Source organism: Mustela nivalis (assembly GCF_964662115.1).
Source record: "Mustela nivalis genome assembly, chromosome: 2".
Taxonomy (NCBI): domain Eukaryota; kingdom Metazoa; phylum Chordata; class Mammalia; order Carnivora; family Mustelidae; genus Mustela; species Mustela nivalis.
In genome coordinates, this window is record NC_139021.1 from 2,517,637 (window position 1) to 2,534,781 (window position 17,145).

At 64.1% G+C, this 17,145-nt stretch overlaps 1 protein-coding gene and 1 long non-coding RNA gene across 2 annotated transcripts in view; both read right to left on the minus strand.

Moving 5' to 3' along the window:
• PTP4A3 (protein tyrosine phosphatase 4A3) overlaps window positions 1-385 on the minus strand; it is a 31,795-nt gene extending 31,410 nt beyond the window's left edge. Inside the window, exon 1 of the mRNA XM_082720684.1 lies at window positions 256-385. The gene's annotated coding sequence lies outside the window, so the exon portion shown is untranslated. The remainder of the gene's footprint in view (window positions 1-255) is intronic.
• Window positions 386-2,866: 2,481 nt separating this feature from the next.
• Window positions 2,867-16,025, minus strand: LOC309859672. The gene is made up of 5 exons (XR_014308792.1): window positions 15,923-16,025; window positions 6,872-7,050; window positions 5,531-5,628; window positions 4,661-4,823; window positions 2,867-3,098 (listed from the first exon to the last, which is right to left on the minus strand). It is a non-coding gene; the product is annotated as an uncharacterized lncRNA (long non-coding RNA).
• Window positions 16,026-17,145: the final 1,120 nt, after the last annotated feature.

Below are 17,145 nucleotides of genomic sequence, written 5' to 3' on the forward strand. Positions count from 1 at the left end.
GCCGGGGTCGTCCCGCTGCACGCCCCCGGGGAAGGGGGGAACGACGGGCTGGGCCCCGAGCCCGGCCTCCAGCGCCCTGCACGTGGCCGCGCCCAGGCCCGCGTTCCCGCAGCAGCAGCAGCAGCGGCGGCCAAGCCAGGCCGCGGGGTCCCGGGACGCGCCCAGCGCAAGAGGCGGCCGCGCTCCGCCTGCGCGCCCACGGCCCCACGCGCCCGCGCCGCGCGCCCGCGCCGAGCGCGCGCCGAGGAGACTGACCTGGCGGTCCCGGCGCCGGCTCGACGGGCGGAGGCAGGGGGCGCGCGTGCACGTGGGCCGGCGCGCGCAGGCGCGACCCCGGCCCCGGGAGCGCGGGCCGCGCCGTCGGGTCACGTGGGCGGCGCGGCCCAATGGGAACGCTCCCCACGCTGCAGTCGCGCGCGCGCGCGCGCCCGGGAGGCCCCGCCCAGACGGAAAGGGGTGTGGCCATGGGGGCGGTCCGGGGTCTGACCTTGGCCCCTGGTGGGGACAGGCTACCGAAGGCTGGGAGTGCGGATGTACTGCGGCCCCTTTGAGCCCCGGGGGGAGGATGGAGGGGCAGTGTGGACGGAGGGGGAGGGGCCCCGAGCTCGGGAGAGGTCCGGAGGCCAACAGTTTTACGAAACTTAAGGTGCCTCGACTTACCCACTTGTCCATGGGGCTGAGCCCCAGATCCGTGGGAGGGGTTTCCGGAAGGATGGGGCCTGCACAGCAGTCACCCAGTGGCCGCACTGGGGTCTCATGTACGGGGGGCCTCTGGAAGTGAGCTCCTAGAGGTGGTCATCAGGGCCACGGGGACCTCACGCACTCCAGGGCAGGCGCCCACGCAGAGGTGCCTGAGAGAAGTGAGGCCCAACTCTTCCCTGTCTCCCTGTGCCACGTGGGCTGGGCCATTTCAGCCACCAGCCAGCCCCCAGCGAGACTTTTGAGATGCCCCTTGGGGACTGGTAAGGGGGTCTCCTGGATCAGCACTTCCTAGGGGGCTCGTGGCTAGGCACGAGGCCAGAGAGGTAGGCACAGAAGCAAGTCTCAAGTCTCCCGCCACACCAGTCCATGGGTGCCCCCTGCCCTCGGCCCAGCCAAATGCCCAGCCTCTCCTCCCCCAGCCAGGTGGAAGCTTGCTCTGGGACCACCTCTGGGGGAGGCTGCTCTCCCCCAGCCGCCCACCCTCAGCAGCCACAGGGACCCCTGGAAGGCAGGTGATGGCTGAGCAAGGGACAGACAGGTTCACACTCCAGGCCTGAATTCCAGGCTCCAGAATCCGCCCTGGAATCGGGAAGCTCTGAGTGCAGGAGATCCCCACCAGCCCCTCAGCCCAAGCAGTGGAGAGGAGCCCCCCTCAGAGATGGATTAGGGGGAAGACAGACTGTGCAGGGGCCCACGGGGTGCAGGATTAGCAGATTAGCTCGGAGGAGGACAAAGATGAGGTCAGTGCTAAGTGGATTTCCAGAAAGCAGCCTCCCGCCCAGCAGCCTTGGCCCCAGAAGCAGCAGGGCCACAAGGAGGGGACGAGCGCCAGCCATGTGGGCCGCAGGTGCTCCGCGGACACTGGCCTCCGCGTGTGAGCCTCCCCCGGCGGGCTCTGTTGCTTAACCTCTCCTAGCCTCGGTTTCCTTATCCAGAGAGTGGGGCGACAGCGATCGCTCCCACCTCAGAGGAGACGACCGGCCTGGTTAGTGCCAGGTTAGCTCTGTCCGGTCCTGAGCAGGTGCTCAGTAAACGTTCTTAGGACTGTCCTTTGAGGGCCATCCTCAAAGAGCGCGTGGTTCAAAGTCGAGGCAGGGAAAAGCGGAAGTTCTATGCAGGTACGAGGTATAGGCGTGGAGCAAGAGAAGGGCCTCGGGAACGAAGGGCCTCGGGTGGCCGCGCCACACCCTCTGCCACTGCCGTTTCAGCCCCAGGGGCCCATTCTGAGCGCACCCCGACAGCACCTGACCCCCCGGCAGGCACCGAGCCTTGAAGGCGTTAGCACCTCGGGACAGGCCTCGCCAGTGGGCACACACCCCAGCCTCCGGTCTGCGACAAGTCTTCAAAGCGGCACCTGAACACTTCTCAGAAGGCCCTGGGCATCACCCCAAATACACATCCTGCACCCCAAGGCCCCACTGCAGACTGCCACCAGGGCATACGAGGGAGCCGCCATGAGCTGAACAGGAAGAGGAAGCCAGACTTGGGGAGCACAGGCTTGTGGGCCAGGGAGCAGTGAGAGCTGTGCTTGTTTCTCTCGTTCCCGATTTCCGGTAACACTCATGTTACTTACGTGACGACAGATTTTCTTTGGGCGCTGGTTAACTAGGCTGCGAGGCAAGTCAGCTCGGCTCGGACCGGCAGTCCGCCCCACCAGTCGCCACCGGGCCTTTCTCGGGGGCAGGTGGGGGTGTCAGGAGCTCCTAGTAGCTGGGCATCCCTGGGGTCTCAGGTGGCCCCGGCCCCTCCCCTCCAGGTTGAGCGATCCCGGGGAGCAAGGTTTCTCGTTTATCATCGAGCCTCTAGGGTCACACGTGCCCATCTCCCGTTGGTCGCACAGGCCAGCCCCAAGTCAGTGCAGGAAGGGCAGGGCCGCTGAGCAGGCAGGAAAGGCAGGAGGAGCTCAGGCCCTGGGACAGCAGCCGGAAGCACCCGGGAGCACCCACCAGGTCTGGGAATCAGGAAGGGTGTGTCCTGGGCGTCAGAATTTCAAGGAGGTTCTGCACACCAAGCAGACGTCTGCCCATTGAGTCCAGAGGAGTGCTCCAGTGTGTGTGCAAAGGCCTCCCGACGACAGCCACAGCCAGGTGTGTCCCCCACCCAACCCTGCGAGCCTGGGCCCATCTGAACCTGCACCTGGTGACTTCCAGTTCCGTACCTACAGCCCCTGGGAACTCCGGGCCGTGCCCATATCCCAGACTGCACACGCACGTCCTCCACCCAGGATGGTGCAGCAGAGATCGTCAGAGGCTGGAGGACCCCCTCGGCGAGGGCTGCCACCAGTGAGCGGGCCCAGACACCCAGAGTGCCCGCGATCCCGATGCCCCCCAGGGCAACAGGACTGATGGTGGTATCTCTGGGATCCAGCACGCCTCACGCACGCCCTCTGGTGGTATCTGTGGGAAGAGCGAGCAGCGCCGGTGTGAAACCTGGAGGGTCGTTATCACTTCCTGGCAACAGTGGGTCCAGGCCGGGGAACCTGGATGGAACTGGGGGTCCCTAACCACCCCCACCCATGGGACAGGGCCCGCACGAGCCCAGGGACTGTGGAGGCCACCGCCAGGCCTGCCCAAGCTAGAAGACACCATCCTCCCAATTTGTGTGTGTGTGTGTCTGTCTTCTCCACAGGGCCTGGGGTCCACTCACCGCCCAGGTCGCCTGCATGCCCAGCGGCAGCCACTCAGGGACCCGAGGAGAGGGCCGCACCCCCCGACCCCCCGGGGAGATGCAGAGACCCCCGGAGCTGCGGCGGGTGGCGGCCACCAGAGGGCAGCATGGTTTGCCAGAGCCCCAGCTCCCGAGGCCCCGTGGCAGAGGGGAACCCCACGACTCGTCACACCCAGCACCTCACACCGCCTTGGGTTGCTGACCCTCTACCCCGCGCAGCAGACTTTGCAGCAAGGCCAAGCCCGCATTCCCAGGAAGCTGCCACGGCTGCGGATGTGGCCTAATGAAGTAGTGAGTTCCCCGTCACAGGAGTGTCCAAATATTCAACAGCAAACCCGAGCTCATGAGTTTGCATGCTGCCCCACCACTTACCAGGAGAGCCCACATGGACATCGGGTATGGTTCCCTGGCCTGGAAGAGTGCCCACCACCCCCAGGGCACACACCATCCCCACCACCCCACCACCCCCAGGGCACACACCCAAGTGGCCCTAATCTCCCCCTCCCTGTCTGCAGGCTCTGTGGGTAAGCCACGGGCCCCACCCTCCAGGCAGACAGACACTCGGGGTCCGGGCGACACTAGCGTGGGGGCTTGCGGGATGCTGCAGGCCCCCAAGGCGGGCAGGGCCGCCCAGACAGGGGAATGGTGCCTAAGGAGGAAGGTAGAAAGGCAGAAATGCAAGGCACATCGGGACCACGTAGGCACCACCAGGATCGGGGCATGCGGCGAGTCATTGCGTCCCGGTGGCAGAGGGCCTCGGACGCCATGCGGACATGCACAGCCTTCACTCTGCGTGCACAGGGTGTCCTCCAAGGGCGCAGGCCATGGCTTATTAGCTGGGGGTCTGGGGTTGCGGCTGGTAGTTACTGAGTACCCAGCACCAGCATGCTGAAGACACATTCAGGGAGCACCCCATGAGAGAGGGGGAACAAAGATAGGGCAGTGGCCCAAGGTAGTGAAGAACCAGGCGAGTTCAGGATGGGAGGCGAGGGTGGGGGACTCCCACAGTTGCCTAGGACTTAGAGAAAAACTGTCAAGAGTGGACCCTACTCTTGGTGAGGTGGTGAGCATCTTGTTCTTGGAGGGAAGCAACTCCTGCTGGGCGCCCCTCCAGCTTCAACAGTGGAGAGATGCCCCCGCTGGAGAGGAGGCCAGCCTACTGTCCTGGGCACTGAAGCATTGAAACTGCTCTTGGGGATTTTCTTCAGGATGGGTTTACAGGGAAGAGGGACCCGGCCATGCCCAGTCCCACCCTGCCTCTGCCCAAACACAGCATTGTACAGCTGAGCACCTGCTAAGTCCAGGCTTGTGCCGGTCCCCTCGCAGGGTCAGGAAGGAGACCATGACAGGAGGAGCCGGGAGCTCGGTGGGCACAACTGAGGGTAAGCGTGTCTGGTCCCTCCGTGCAAGACATGGCTCAGCCTCTGACAGCTTCATTGCATACACCCCCAGTTCTGTGGGGGAAGATGCATGGCAGAAACAACTGTGTACAAGAGCCCCCCCATCAGAGTACAGAACCCCCCATCAGAGTACAGAATCCCCTTCAATTAAACTTTCTCATTGGTACCAGCATGCAGGAAGAAACCCAGCAGGTACGGGGTCAGAGCTCTGCAGGGCCTCAAGCGTGCATGGAGTGGGGTGGGGGGTCCTTCCCATCAGGCCCAGGAAGAGACAAGCCCGATTCCTAATACCAAAGGGAAGGATGGCAGGGGCGGGGGGGCGGGCTCGTGCTCTCTCTCTCTCTCTCCCCCTCTCTCTGGCCTGCCCTCCATACCGGTGTGGATGTGAGCGGAGGACCTGCCTGGGCAGCCAGAGGAAGTGAGGCCACCACCCACCACCACAGATGACGGGGACCGTGGGTGACAGAGCCAGGGGGGAGGCGCCCAGGTGTAGCCATGTCCCCAAACCTGGAAGCAGGACGCCAACCAAACGTGCCCACGCGAGCACCGGGGGCGGTGGTGCGGAAGCCCCCTGGGGGGGGTCCCTGAGGGAAGGAGCTGCAAAGGCCACGTGTCCCTCCAGAGCAGAAGCCCCTTGGCTCGGACGCGGCGGGCAGGGACCAGCCTGGAAGCAGGGTGCTGAGCGTGAGAGGTCAGACACGAAGGACCGTGCTCGCAGGACAGAATCCCGTGCAACGTGCACAACAGGCGACCTCACGGACCCAGAGAGCGGATGAGTGCTGGCCCAGCCTCAGGGGTCGTTCTGGGTGATGGACATGCTCTGGGATTTTGTAAGCTGGTGGCTCTGCCAGGCCGTGCCCTGTGAAATGGGTCATTTCATGCCCCTCAGTGTCTCCTGAACAAAAACAGGGCAAGGGGAGGCAGAGGGCGTGGGAGCCCCTGGCAGGTGCCGCTCTGTGTGGCTCCTCCCTCCCAGGCTCAGGGTCACCATCCTGCACCCCGACACTCAGCATGACCGCACCCCAGACGTCAGCCCTTGGGACGAAGCAGGCGCCCCAGGCCGTCCCGAGCGCTCCCCCCCCTGCACACAGCACAGGTGAGCCTCAGGGAGGCCGTGGGCAAGACAGCGCAGCAAGGCCCCCCACGCAGATGGGTCCCCGTGTGTTCAGAGCCAGCGTGGGTGGACCGAGGCTGCAGTGCAAGACCCCCACCCGTGGGGCCAGCGGACCGCCAGGAAGCGCAGGCTGCCCTGTAGAGGGCTGGCAGCCCCTAGGGGCCTCAAGAAGGGACCAGCATGGCTGGATTCAAGCTCCAGGGACACCTGGATTGGAGCTCTGTAGGACACCTAGGGGGAAGGGGCACTTCCAGGAACAAGGGAAAGAAACCAGGAGCCGGCTGGCTTCCTGGGAGGGAAGTTCTGATCTCATGTGTCGGGAAGCACAAAGGCAGGGTGAGCTCCAGGCACAGGCCCCCGGGCTCTGGCTGTGTTTCTCGGACATGCTTTCTCCTCGTCCTCTGTGGTTTCCCTCGTGGTCACAAAAAGGCTACGTGGTTACGCAGGGACGGGAGAGCTGCCTCTGGCAGCATCTCCTTGGCCTAAATCAGGCTAGACTTGCCCACCCTGAACCCACGTTGGCTGGGGGTGCGGAGGGGCCTCTGACTGGTCAGAGAGTGGCGGTGTAGACCCCCAACCCAGCCATGCAGAAAAAGCCTTAGGAGCTCAGAACCCAGCGCTCTCTGGAAAAGGGGCAAGGGCCTTGGTGTCCGCCTGTGACCCCGTCGGGTCACCTGCCACGGCTCTCTATGCCTGCAGCGGGGGCGGGGGGAGGGGTCCAAACTCTAGAGCACGACTCCTACCTGTGCTCCCAGGTGATTCCCTCTTCACAATGACCCTGAGAACCCCTCACTCTGCAGGTGAGGGGACTGACCCAGAGAAGTCAGGTGACGTGCCCACGGCCACACAGCAGGGAAGAGGCAGAGCCAGAATTCTCAGCCAGGACCTCCGGCTTCCCTGATGCTGGCTGCCCTCTGGCCACACCCCTGCTTGAACAGCACTGCCCAGGCTTCCCCCTGCTGCTGATACCTTTCCCTCCACCACCTACCCGTTTCCTCCTCCCCAGTCTTCACATCAACCAGTTCAGATGTCACCTCCTCCGAGAAGCCTTCCTGGGTTCCTCCTCTGGGAGGGGTGGGAACTTGGAATCCTGGGGCCACGTTTCAGGTCTGTCTCTGGTCTGCAGGGTCCCCTCTGAGCCTCCGGGGAAATAATCTGGGGACTCACCTGTGAAAAGCGGACAGTGACAGGGCTGGGGACAGTGCAGCCTGAGACCCCTGTGCAGGAGGGTGCCCTGAAATCCCCCCATGGTCCCCACCCTCTCTCTGGTCAGAATAAACTCAGAGGCCTTCCTCCCACACCTGGAGTTTCCGCGGACACTGTAAACACATGGAGTTAGCAGGAGTGTCAGCCGCCCTAAACAAAGCCGCTTGCCGGAGACGAGGTGCAGACCACGGCGGAGGCTCGGGCTGCAAGGACCCAAGCAGGATTTAAACAGGATTTGATTTACAGAGGGGAAAAAGAATTATCTACAGGGCCCAGGACATAGTAAAGTCCATTTGTTTTGAAGGGATTGGAGGGACGAAGGATGGAGGGGGGAGGGGGGTGGGGAGAGGGGGAGGCAAAGAGGTGATGCCCACCTAGGACTAACTAAGTGTTAGCCGGGTTCGACGTTGCAAGCAGGGACCTAAGAGGCCGACACCCCCGTGTCCACGCTGACCAGCATCCCAGTGCCCTGGCAGGAACCGAGGTCAGCCCAGTGGCAGTCGCTCCTTGGCTACAGAACCACCGGGGAGGTTTTGGTTTAAATGCTGGTTGCCAAGCTTTTGCCCAGACCACTTGAATCTGCCTCTCCAGGATCGAGGCATAAGCATCGGATGGAAGCTTCCCGGGGGTTCTGATACACACCCAAGCATTCAGGCCCACACGGCCATGAGGTGGACCCCAAAACACGTCTGCTTTCTCACTCGCTCCTCACTGCGGCACCAGGTATTACCGTCCTCATCATACAGTTGAGGGGAAACTGAGGCACGGAGATGCTAAATGACTCACAGCGGAAAGGACGCAGCAGGGCCGGGATTTGGATCGGAATCTGTCTTCCTGAAATGTCCCCCTCGCCTCGTCTGAGGCCCCACCGCAGTCTCTCCAGCCACCCGGGGACCAGGCTAGAAACAGAAATTGGCCCCAGAAGGAGGAGGGCCCAGGGAGTGGGAGCAGCGGTCAGCCCGTCTGGGCTCTGACGTCCCAACTCTGTGGGACAGCATGGCGGTCCCTTTGGACAAAACACTCTGATGTCTGAACTTGGGGGCTGTAGGGCCGCTGCCCCTGGGGGATGGGGTGGGGGTCCGTTGCAGTACCCTAGTCCTGGTGTGGGGTCTCCAAGGGCCTGTCTTCTGGGGCCTCCTTAGTCAGCACAGAAGGGCTATTCCTGAATCAGGCCAGGGCCCAGCCCTGCTGGGAGTGACCGTCACTCCCCCACGCTCCTTCCAGGCACCCTCTGGGGCTCCCCCCACCCCACCCCACCCCCCATGGGCAGCACAAGGGTTCCTCCTTGTTAGCGGTCCCGGCACGGTGGAGCTCACAGGGGCCAGCCGAGGGAGCTGTGCCGGACCCGCCCTCCCGATCGCCGGGCCCGCTGTCCCCATCACCACCACGCCCACCGGTGTCCACACATCCGCTGACCGATCTCCCAGCCAGATCCAAGGCTCCTGGGCCCACCCCCCGCCCCCAGGGAAGGGGACGGAGGGCGGCGACAGGATGCGAGGCTCGTTTCCAGAGAGCGGACAGGGGAGGGCCGGAGCCCCAGTCCTCACCGGCAGCCTCACCCTTGTTGGCCCACTGACTGGCCCCAGTTGGTCAGGTGGGGAAGGGAACCAGGTTGCTGGCCCTGAAAAGGCACCATGACCAGGGACAGCCCTCCCGACAGCCCTCCCCACCCTGTCTCTCACTCTGCCTCAGGCTTCAACCCTGTCCAGCCCTCCTGCTCCCCTGAACACCTTCCGGGCCTGGCCTCTGGCCTCCGGCCGGCCGGTCCCAGGTGCCAGCAGCATCATGGGAAGAAAGAGGACAGCAGGACAGCTTGGGAAGGGCCTCAGGTAGGACGTCTGGCACCTCCCTGTTCCCCACAGAAAGAGAAGCCTCCCTGGGGCAGAGGCAGGGCAAGGCACAGGAGGTCATGGGGCCTGTTGTGATGCGTGAGATCCTCTCTAAAGAGGCGCCCGGGTCAGATGCGCAGGTGATACGTGCCCAGACTGGGGGCCCTGACCGCTGACTCCCCCTGAGAATGAGCCCTAGTCACACACTGAGCCTTGATCCTGGCTACATGCTAAACCCTGATCACACATTGAGTCCCATCCTGGTCACACAGGCCTTGGTCATCACTGAGCCTTGACCCGAGTCACACACGGAGCCCTGCCCCTGCCCCACACCTGACCCCCCCCACACGGGGACCCTCGAGTTTGGCAGGGCTGAGGGACATCATTCCCTACGCCAGGTGAGCAAGCTGAGGTCCTGGGGCAGGAAGCCCTGCCCCTCGCTGCCCCTCGCTGCCACGGCAGGTCCAGTGCCAAACTGGGACCTGAGTTCGGGTCTTGAACACTGAGTCTGGCCCTGGCGCCCTCTTACCAAAGCTTCTGAGGACCCGACCAGGGCCCTGGAGGGGCCACATGGGAGAGTGCACAGTCTCTTGTGGGAAGTGACCTGGGGCCAGGGTGTGGAGAGGGCCTGTCCCTACCATTGACAGAGGGTGACGCCTGGCAGGGGCCGATGGCCAACCTCCCCAGGAGGCCTCTGGGGCAACAGGCCAACAGAACAGGATGATTTGGGGGGGGCCGGTACTTCCTTAGTAGTGAATGACCCCACCCTGCACCCCATCAGCAAGGCTGCAGATCCTGGCCCTGTGGGGAGCAGGCATCCCCACCCCCAGCACGGACCCCCCCCCAAATGCAGCTCACTTCTCTATAAAATGCAGGACACAGCCAGACCCACAGCCGCTTCCGTGAACCTCTCGGGGCTCGTGCATTTCTGGTTGATTTTTCAAAGACAATAAATACTGTCAAACATCCCCACGGGGCTGAGCGGGCCCCCACCCCACCCCGCACTCCCCCGTCAAACACATCGACCATCCCACCGCGAGAAGTCATCCTAGAGATTCCAAAGAGCGTCGGCCGGCCCCGGGCCGCGGGTGTGAGGGAAGGCTTCCTGTCAGACCCCGCTCCCTCTCCCATCTCAGAGGAGCGTGGGCTTCAGCATCCCAGGGCGGGGGGCGGGGGTGTGAAGACGGGATGGGATCCGGCCTGCACCTCAGCCCAGGCTGCCCCGCTGGGCGGTGCCCGCCCGCTCCCTGACACTCCACGCCCGCCAACCCAGAGAACTGGCACCAGTTTTCTGGAAAGCCACCGTCCCGGCCAACAGAAATAGCATCGCTGCCCATTCCCACCAGCTGCCCGCCCCTCAGGGCAGTGGGCAGAGTGGACCGGACAGGGGTCCGCCCAGGCTCCTGTCACCTCTCCCCACCTCCCCATGCCTCATCAGCTGCAGGAGGGGCTTTATGCAGAGACATAGGGACTCACTCGTCCCCAGTGCCTGGTTCAGATCCTGGCTCCGCCTCCCGCGAGCTGGGTGGTCCCTGCCCTCTCTGAGACTTTGTTCCGCCGGCTGGATGACTGGACATCCCACCCTGCTCTGTGCCCTTCAACCACCAAGAGGGGGCTGCCTGGCCCTTCAGAAGGGAGGACAGGAGAGCAACAGAGAGAGAAGACAAAGCTGCAGCAGGAGAGGATGTGGCTAGATACTAGGAAGAACTTCCCGCTCATAAGAGAGGTATATATCTCCCAGGGAGCTTTCTGGGGAATTCTGTAAAAAGCAAGAGGAGCCCGGTGCCTGCGATGGGGCCCTGGTAGCCTGAAGCCCCGCCCTTCTTCCCACATCTTCTAAACGAGTGCCCAGCTGGATCTATTGAGCTCCTCCTGTAGACCCGCACAAGTGCTGAGCGTCGCGGAGGGAGAAACAAGTAAAATCCGGGCCCTGCCTGGGAGGAGTTGAACAATCAGTTAGAATCCGACTGGGCAAGTGAGGCAGGCCCGTAGTGCCCTCGGGACACTGGCCGAGAGAAGGTAGTAGGCGGGGCTCGGGGAGGACGCGGCCTTGTGGGTGGACTTGGATCTAGAAAGAAGTGGGAAAGCATTCTCAAGTGGAGAAGAGTTGGGGTCAAAGTGTGGAGGTCAGAAGGGACTTGGCCTCGCCAGGGGGTAAGGAAATGGCCCAGGGTCTGACTTTCTGTCTGCAGGTGCCAGTGGAGCTGGTAACCCGAGGCTCTTAGAAGTGATGACAACTTAGAAGTGTGGAGTCACAGAATCTTAGAATCAGTGACATTGAGAGCCTGGGGACTCCGTGTCCCACACCTCAGAGTTCACGAGTCCTCCTGCCCCCCAGGGCCGATGTCCATGCGGCAGCTCTGGGCCGTGACCATCCGGGCTCTGTTCTGGCCACTTACAGTGACGGGGAGCTCACTACCTTACAGGGGGGAAGGTGGACAGAGCTGTCTGAGAACCACAGCAGCTGCAGCGCCCCTGCACGGACACCACCCCCTCGCGGTTCCTGCTCCCACAGTTGCACCAGCGAGGCAGCTCGGGTCCATAGAGCCTGCACGCCCAGGGCCGCCCCACAGAGACCGGCTGACCACGCAGACATACACAGACGCGGCAGTTCCGGTCCCACGGGGCCGTCAGAGGCCAGGAAGAGCTGGAATAGAAAGCAGGTCCTGAGGCCCTGCGGGGGCCACGGCCGGCTCCTGGCCTGGGCTGACCCGTGTGGCTCCGCTGAGGGAGCCACAGCCCCGCCCGGCCCCGGGGGAATGGGAACCCTGGCCCTGGGCCTCCAGAACCCGGGGAATCCAGCTGCCCGAGGAAAGGGGCGTGGACCTACAAGCCCCCTCAGACCCAGCACCGTCTGCGCTGGGGTAGTGCCTTCTTTCCCGGGCCTGGGGTGGGCTCCCGAAGCTTCTGAGCGAAGGCTCTGCCGGCCCTACCCAGCCCCAGCCCCTCCTAGCTTGTCACCTTGGGCAGGGGACTTCACGGTTCCTCTCTGGCCAGCCAGGATGGGACAAGGGTGCTCCCCACCGAGGGCTGTTTGGTGGACACCGGAAATGCTTTGGGACAGCATGCGCCCGGCACATGACGGCCGCTCCATAAATGGGTCCGCTGCTGAGCGACCGACCCCTGGACCACTGTTTCCAGACCGCAGGTCATGCCCAGCGGGGGCTCCACGGAGCTGGGTCACGACTGCCACTGTGCTGCCTAGCAGCGCCGCCTTCCAGAACCTCCCACCGTGTCCCCAGATCTCAGGAGGCTGTGGGGAAAGCCCAGGGGGTCAGGCCTCCTTTCACCTCTCCCTGGAGCCCACATCATCCAACAGCCCCTGCCCCAGACACACTGAAAAGTTCTGCCTCCTCCTTGACCCCAGGGTATAGAAGCCCTCAAGGCAGTGCAACCAGCACCAGACCTCCCAGTCCCCATCCCGAGTCCTCGGGAGCACTGGGAGAACGCAGGGGAGGCGGTGTAGAGGGACTGGAGTGGGGCACCCCCAAACCAGCATCCTAGCTCCATTGTCCTCCCTGCCCCAGGGGGAACCGGCCATTCTCCCAGCGGGTCCTGGATGGGCTCTGTGGCCCAGGGCTGGTGACAGGTAAGGGGGTAGGTCCTGGGCGGGGGGAGGAGGAGCACCTGTCCAGGCTATGGGGAGGCTCAGAGGGCGCTGCAGCTGCATCTGAGCTTGGGAAGCAGAGCCCACTCCTGCCCTTGGTTCGCTCGCCTACAAGGTAAGGCCAACTCAGTGGACTTCGTCCTCAAGTCCGGCAGAGCCCGGGGTGAATCCTGGGAGGGACTGCGGGGCCAACGAGGAGCTCCTGCCCCTCGGGCAGGCTGGGTTGGGAGGTCGGGCCCAGGAAAGACTCGATGCCGCCCGAGACATCTCTTCTTCTCCTCCACCCAAGACCAGGGTCGGGCTGGGTGCCCGGGCGGGCCGGCACGTGCTCCCAAGGGGACTGGTCGTTAACCAAAAGGCTAGACAGGGCGTGCGTGCACGTCTGTGTGTCACGCATGCGTGTCCGTGCATGCGAGGGGGCTGGAGCAGGGCAGGCTGCCGTGTACGTGCCCAGTAGGGGCTGGGTGACTCCCCCAGCAAGTCCTCCTGGATTGCACCCACCCCTCTGAGACCCGGGGCTCCACCTCAGCCTTCTCACAGATGAGCCCAGCACCTCTGTACTTCCTTGCAGTTCCTCAAGGGATCCTTCCCTTTGTTCCGCGGGGCCTCAGGAGCCCTGCCGGCACCACACACCCACCCTGTGTCCCACCGAGAACCAGGGCCACAGTCTCACTGAACTCACGAAGAAGGCTGTTCTCATGGTCCCAGACACCGGGTTTAATGGGAGGTCGAACAACCCTGGCCTGGTCTCTTGGGTGGCCTGAGGGCCCAAGAGTCTGAGGGCGACTGGAAGCCCAAGCCCATACCCCTCCCCCTGCATCTGCAGTGACCCGTTCGCTGTGTGGCTTTGCGTGGGTCTCTATCCCTCTCTAGACTTCAATTTCTCCCCCTGTAAAAAGGAGAAGTGGGACAAGATGAGGTCCAAGGGGCTCGTGGATGACGGATGGGGCCCAGAGAGTGGTCCAAGGAGCTGGGGGGGGGGACCAGGGGTGGTGGTCCCAGTAGTCACCCTGGGACAGTTCTCAGTGATAATTATGCACCGGTCCTTGTTAAGTGCCCAGACACCTCTCCAGGAGGCGGGTTGCGGCCGAGTTCTAGCTGTGCAGCCTGAACTAGGTCCCTCCTTTCCAGAACGTCCCCCAGCCCACCCCGTCCTCACTCTCTTCGAGAACTGCCCACCTGAGCCTCACTCCCCTCCAGAGGGCCTTGTCTCTGGCTCTTCCACTCTGTGGGCTAAAGCTGTGGGCTTTCGGTGAGTCTCCATCCCCGGCCTGTTTCCCTGCACCTGCTGGGGATGAGCCTCCCTGGGGCACAGCAGGGTGAGGCCCTTCCTGAAACAAAGGGGACCTGGCCTGCAGGCCTTTCACGGGCCCCGTTGTCCCCACTTTCTGGGGAGATACCTAGGGCCAGAGAGCGTAAGAGAATGGTCCAGCCGGGCTTGAGCCCACGGCTGCCCAAGGGCTTCCCATTCTTAATCTCCCAACACACCCTCCTCGGACACTCGGGGTCACCTTTTCCCAAGAAAGAGAAAGACCCCAGCCACCCTGCCCTCGCTGTGGAGGACTGGCATCTGCCTGGGGCTCCAGAGCACAGAAGGGACATGTGGCCGTGGGACCCTTCGGAGGGCCCTGAGAGGCCTCTCTCCCAGCCCCTGCCATCACCCGTCTTCTCCAGGTGATCCCCAGGGATCGCCCCGTACGCTGCTAGCAGTTAGCGTCCTCCCTGGAGCCGACCTGCGTCCCCGACCCTGGCAGGCTGCAGGCCACGCGGCCAGAGCCCCAGCTCTGCTTACATCGTCGAGTGGCACCAAGACAAGGACCACTCGGAAGGATGAATGAGGTCTGGAGCCGCAGGCACCAGGCAAGTGACAGGACCTGCATGGCTGTCACCAAGTGTCCCCTGTCCACTCAGCGGCTTGGTGGCTCTTTGTGGCTGAATCCCTCAGAAGGTCAGACTCCAGCAGTGACAGGACACGCTGTGCATCGCGAGTGTCACTGTGAGTCCTGGGGACTGGGGACGGAGCTCGAGAACTCCATGGCTCCCATGGCAAGAGTGAGGGCTCCCCACCAGGAGGGGCAGCCCCACCCTGACCTAGCCACGGACAGCCCGGCCTGACCCGGCCTGACCCAGCCTGTGGAGGTGACAGGGTGAAATCATCAGTGCTGCGGGCTCGGGGAGGGTCACCCTGAGCCTCGTGGGCTCCAGCGCCTTCCCCCACCACCCCAAGACCCCTGGGTCCTCCAGAGAGGAGCCTCCCTAGGGTGAGGGGCTCTGGAAGCCGCCCCATGCTGTCGCCCTGCTCCCCAGGCAGTCGGCCAGCCTTTGTTTTGTCCTAGAGGATCTCCCCAAGATTTCTTTGGGAACCAGCCTGTGTGTGCCGGGCGGCCCGGGCGGCCCGTGACTCAGCGGCCGTCTCCAGCTCATAAACTCTGAGCCTCCCCGGCTCAGCCCTTGGGCCCCCGCCCACATCCTGGCCGCCTCCAGGCTGCCCCGCAGGGAAACAACACTGAGTCGTCACTCCTTCCGCCAGATCCTGGGTGCCCTGCGTTGCCGGCCGGGAGCCAGCGCCGGCCTGGGGCCGCAGTGGGCCAGAGACACCTTCCCGTTCCTGGGTCTCTGTTTCCCCTTCTGAGACAGACAGCGCAGTATTCGGAGGAGACAATCAATGGTAACCTGTGGGCTCGGACCTGTATGAGCCGGGAAGCTGCTCCAGGGACCACCCTGCCCCCCGAATCTTCCATGGCTCCCACTGCCCTCAGAGTCCAGCCTATTCCCACAGGGCGGAAGGGCTCGGTTCCCTCCCACTTCACCACTCCCGGGAGCCGATGGGCAGCGCCCACAGACCAGATGGCTCCCTCCCTCTGCCCTCCCTCCCCCCGCCGGGCTGCCGATGCCCACCTTCTGCGCTGCCCCTCCCCAGCCGGCTGTGGGTTGTTGGTTGTCCCTCCCCAGACTGAGCTCTTGGGGGCCAGGGGCCTCGTCTCGGGCAACGTCCCTGTTCCCAGTGCCCAGCACGGGCCAGCTCAGTAGTGCTGGGTGGAGGGCGCCGGGTGATTCCATCGCGGGAGTGAGGAGCCACGCAGGGACAGGAGCCCAGAGAGGGCAGAGGAGTCCTGACCCTGAGCCCTCCCTGCCCCGCCCCCACGGCAGCCACCCTCGGCCAACCTTCAGCCTGGCAGAAGCCCGACCGGCCCAGGCTGCCCAGCCCAGGCTGCCCACGAGCCACCACCCAGGCAGGCTGTCTGTCTGGGGAGGGGTGTCCCTCCCAGCCCCACCACCCCCATCAGGCCGGTTACTAAGATTTACGACCCCCGGCCCTTTCCCCCGGCCCCGGGCACATCCAGATCTCTCCCAGGACACCAACCCCATGCGTCCCCACAGAGCGGCCAGTACTCACAGGATGGGCCCTGGGCTGGTGCTGAGCCTGCAGACACACTCAGGCATGCGTGTGCCCCAGGGACGCGCATGAGGAGGCACCAGCGGAGGCCCAGATCCCAAGTACGCAGGCCCTAGGTCACGGGCACACACACACACCCGGGCTCAGACAGGCAAAACACAGAAAACCCAGTCATAGCTGGGGACCCAAAGAACCACCGCGGGCCGTCATAGCCAGTGTGCATCGGTCCCTCTGGCAAAAGACTGGGTCCCCGTGTGCTGTTCCCGCCTCCCACAGCCACGCTCTCAGGGGCCCTGCAGCCTCCCCCAGACATGACACGGTGGGTAGAAAGCCAGGGCCTGGGCCACCCTCCCGCCCCCTCTCTTCACCGCCCCCCACCCCCACGCCCGACCTAGGTGGTGTAGCTTTGGCCCCGCCCCTCTGTGCCTCAGTTTCCTCCTCTGTCTGGCCAGGAATGAGCCGCAGACTCAGCTGCCTCTAGGCTCCCTCCCCCAGGGCCCAGGAATCAGGCTCCTCCAGGGGGCTGGCCAGCCCGGGAAGGAGCCCGCCCCCACCCCGCCCCCACCCCTCCGCCTTTGCCCAAAAGGAGCCCCAGCGCGGGCCTGACGTCAGGCCCCAGGAAGGCGGGTCGGGCTGCCCGACTGAGTGGCCCACAGAGCTGCCCCGGGAGGTCTTCCAGGCTTAGGCTGTGCCGGCTCTGTCTCAAGCCACCGGACTAGGCGAAGGTACGGTGAGTCCCCCAAGGGCTGTCCCCCGCCTCCCAGAGCTGGACAGTGCCGGGAGTATCCTCACTCCCCAGCCAGGCGCACAGCACAGCAGCTGAGGGATCAAGAAAGCGCTCCCAGACCGAGGGAGGGGAGAGATCAGAGCCTGAAAGGGCTTTGAGGTCCCACCCTGCAGGGAGCCATTGTACAGATGGGAAAACTGAGACCCTGAGGGCAAGGGGGCGGGTGGTCGCAGCTGGCCCGGCTAGGCAGAGAGGGGAAGGGCGGGCATGCAGGGGCTTGTGGGAGCATCCTTCCTGACCCGAGCCCCACCTGTGCTGCTCCCACCCCCTTCCCTGGCTTTCATTCATTCATTAGCACTCTCCCTGGCCATCTGCGGGGTGCCCAAAGCTCTGTCTCTGTTTTCCCACCCATCGAGGCAGTAGGGTGGCCCCAGAGGCCAGGATAAGGAAGGGATTGGGTGCTTGACCACCTTGACTGCCTTTGGGACCTTGGCCA